Source organism: Dryas octopetala, chromosome 1 (assembly GCF_963921425.1).
Source record: "Dryas octopetala chromosome 1, drDryOcto1.1, whole genome shotgun sequence".
NCBI lineage: Eukaryota > Viridiplantae > Streptophyta > Magnoliopsida > Rosales > Rosaceae > Dryas > Dryas octopetala.
Genome location: NC_141366.1, coordinates 28,847,621 through 28,851,284, shown reverse-complemented (window position 1 = coordinate 28,851,284; position 3,664 = coordinate 28,847,621).

The following is a 3,664-nucleotide window of genomic DNA, read 5'->3' as shown; positions in this document are numbered from 1 at the left end:
AAGAAGATGATGATGATAATAAGAGACTAACAGAAAAAAGAAAAAATAATATTTAGGGATTGGTTGGAGGGATTTGGGATCTGCACAAGGGTGGGGAATTTTTTTGGGAAGCATCAATCTACACAAGATTGGTGTGTGTTTGTTTTGTTTTCTTTACTTTAATTGTGGGTTTTTTAAATATTATTTGTTTTTATACTTTCTTTTTATTTTTTTTATTTTTAAAATATTTTATTATTTATTTGTCCACTTGGCTATTTTTAATAAATTAAATTCAAGCCAACAGCGCGCCACGTTAGCAATTAACGACCTTCTTGACAAAGGGCCTAATGAAGGTCTGTATTTGTTGAAAAATTAAAGTTAAGATATTGAAAAGTTGAAATTTAAACTAGATGTATGTCACACCCCAAAATGGGGTCTAGCACTTTAAGCATGTGGCAGCGCCACATTGGTCTTTAAACTCAACATACTCTCATTAAACCTAAGTAAGAACATGTCAAGATCGAAGATCAATGTAAGTCTTTAAATCAAACAAACTAACTCCAAAACAGTAGGGAATTGTTTTCATTTTTCATAATAAATAATCAGAGTATACCGAAATGGAAGCTTTGTAAAATGTTGAGCTTTTAGTTATTCACTTTAAAATATAAATCAATTTCCAAGTATAAAGATAAACCCTTTGTTTTGAACTCTTTTAGTAAAACATCAAATAAGAAATTGAAATTCAAATGAAAGTGAAAACTTTAATTTAAATTCTATTTTTGGTGTAAACATATCAACATTTCGAAATGTCGAATAATAGATAAGTAATTGAGCCATTCTAATCCTTAAGTAATTAATTCCACATATTTCTCAACTAGAATATAAAAAGATAGATAATAAAAGGGATAGTAACAAACTCATCCATAATTGGATCTTCTTCCTCATCACTTGTGTACTCAGAAGTGGGTGGTGTTGGTAAGCTATTCCTTGGTGAATTCTCTCTACTTCCAAATCTTCATCCTTCACTATTCAAAATATCTATGAAGCTGACCATTCTTTTGTCCTAAAGGTTTTCTGCAACTTTAATAAACTGTATAGGGGTGAGCATGACCATATATAATAGCTGATCATACACTCAACTAGTCCAACAAAACTCAATCATTTCAATACAAACAATTCAATACCAAGTAGAGTATATCATTGGCTTATGCCTTTGCCAAAATGGCGTAAGCCCAAAGTTGTAATTTAATGCATACTTGGCAGCCTAATTAAAACATTTAATAGGGAAATCAAATCATTATTTCTTTTTAAAATAAGCATATCCATTTTCAAAGGTCGAAACCCCAATTTCACAAACATAAGTATAATCAATTTCAATGAACAAAGTCACAATTGCATATACATAAAGTCATGACTATAATTTCATAAATAATCTCATGCTTTCTCGGGCTGGGTATGGCTAAACCATCATATATGCGTCCATTTTTAATATATGCAAACATAATTAATCTCGTGAAAGGCAAATGCATGTTTAATTAAATAACAATGCAAGCGTACTTTTTTCTCCATGACATTGCAAACCTGTCAAAGTTTATAAACAGTGGACTTATCCCCTAATTTGTAAAGTTAATTACCTCTATCCCTCATATCTTACTAAAAAGTAAGATCTAGATAATGAGATATCTTTTCATTGAAGTAAATAAAAACCATCTACTCCCCTCTAGCATATTCTTAATTTTCATAACCAACTCTAGATGACACTTGTATGCATACCATTTACGGAATTGAACCCAAGGATAGAGTAAGAACTATACCTCATTCATCTTTAATTGGAAGTTCAAACACTTAAACCACATTAGTATAAACATTCTTGAATCAATAATTATGAATGCTAATGTATGCTTTGGCAGCCCCCATGAAAGGTATAGCTGGCCTCAATGCTCCACATGTATATATGATGCTATATAATCATGAAATGACAATTCAATTATATAATCAATTCATTCCTTACACTAATCATATAACATGCTTTATAACACAAATAAGTATAAAGCAAAATGATCGAGCAATTAAATGAACAACGAAGTTCATGTTTAAGCTTGGATCCGAAACCAATTAGCAAGGCCAAATGAACATACAATCCTTATTGTTTCCAGCCCTCTTTTACATCTTTAGACTAGTTCTTAAACCTTAGAACTTTCAAGTTTAACAACATGATAGAAATCAATTCATTAATAGTTCTCGGGTATCACAATTCCTTAATATCTAGGTGATCTAGTACCTTTTAATTCATTCATGCAAAACTAATAAGTGCCACTTGTCAAATTAGGCAAATCTAGGTTTATTAGAACCTTAATCCCTCGGTTAGTTTCTTAAAAACTAAACATACAGCCTTAGTGATTCAATTCCGGCCTAATTAACCTCACATAAGTCCACTCATTTTATCTTTAGAACAAATAGGTTAACTTTTCTCATCCTAATTAGGCAAATTGAAGTCATCAACATGCATTTTCATGTTCAATTTATTCTTGGTCTCAAAGTAACTCAATTACCCCTTTTTTATAACTAATTTACACCTAACTAAATAAATCACATTTTCCTTTCAAGGTTAATTTCCTAATTCTAATCAAGTATGGCAGCCAAGATTACATCAAAACAATCAGAACATCAATTTAATCTGAGCCAAACATTCAGGAAACAAGCACGTACTTTCATCAATATAACTAGGAATTAAATCATATTGAAACATAGAGTTTGAAAAGGACTAGCTCCCCCTACCTCAATTGAAGCTTCTTGCCCTTGTTGTGATCCACCAAACTGAAAATCAATCCCAAAACACAAAGGAAATTAGATTTCATATTCTCAAACTCAATTGGGGCTTTTGATGTTGTATTGGCTAAGTTAAGTGGCACCCGAGACCTCTAACCTATAAACAATCATCCTATGACCTCAAACAAGTTCTAAATTATGTATGCATTCATATTTGGAAGCTTAAAAATTGACACAAAGGCCATAGCAGAAAAGAGGCCGGTATGCTGCAACACTGGTTTTGTTCAAAAACATGGGGTTTTGACAGCCCAAATTTCATTCCAAAGGTAAATGAATTCCCTCATGCTCATAGATCAATCTCAAGGAAGATTTTTGACTTTTATGAACCAACAATTTAGGCCACAAAGCCTTAATATAAAAAAAATGACAGTTTTGAGGCATATTGGTTTCTTTAAAAATGCAAATGAGCAGCACATGCTCAGTTAATTTTATAAAATCACATAAAAATAATTTAAACAAGTTTTTTCACAGGCAATTAGAAGACATACTAACATTCATGCACTAAAAATTCAAAAATTGGAGTTGTGCTAATAGGGTTTTTGAAAGCTCAAAGTTCACACTAGAAAACTGGTTTTGCTGCAGAACCACTGTTCATGTGGTAAAAATGTTCTTTTCAGGAATAATGAACCAAATCAAGTAAAACCAATTGGTACAAGTCCAAAATCAATCTTACAATCTACTGTAACAATTATCAAGTCTTTAAGTAAAACAAAATTCGAGCATGCAAATCTCATGGATTTTCTTTTGAAATTGCTATATATAGAAAATGGCAGATTTTTATGGCAACTTTGAAAATGCATAACTCGCTCAATATAAATGGGATTTGCATGATTCTTGGCTTAAATGAAAGGTGTAT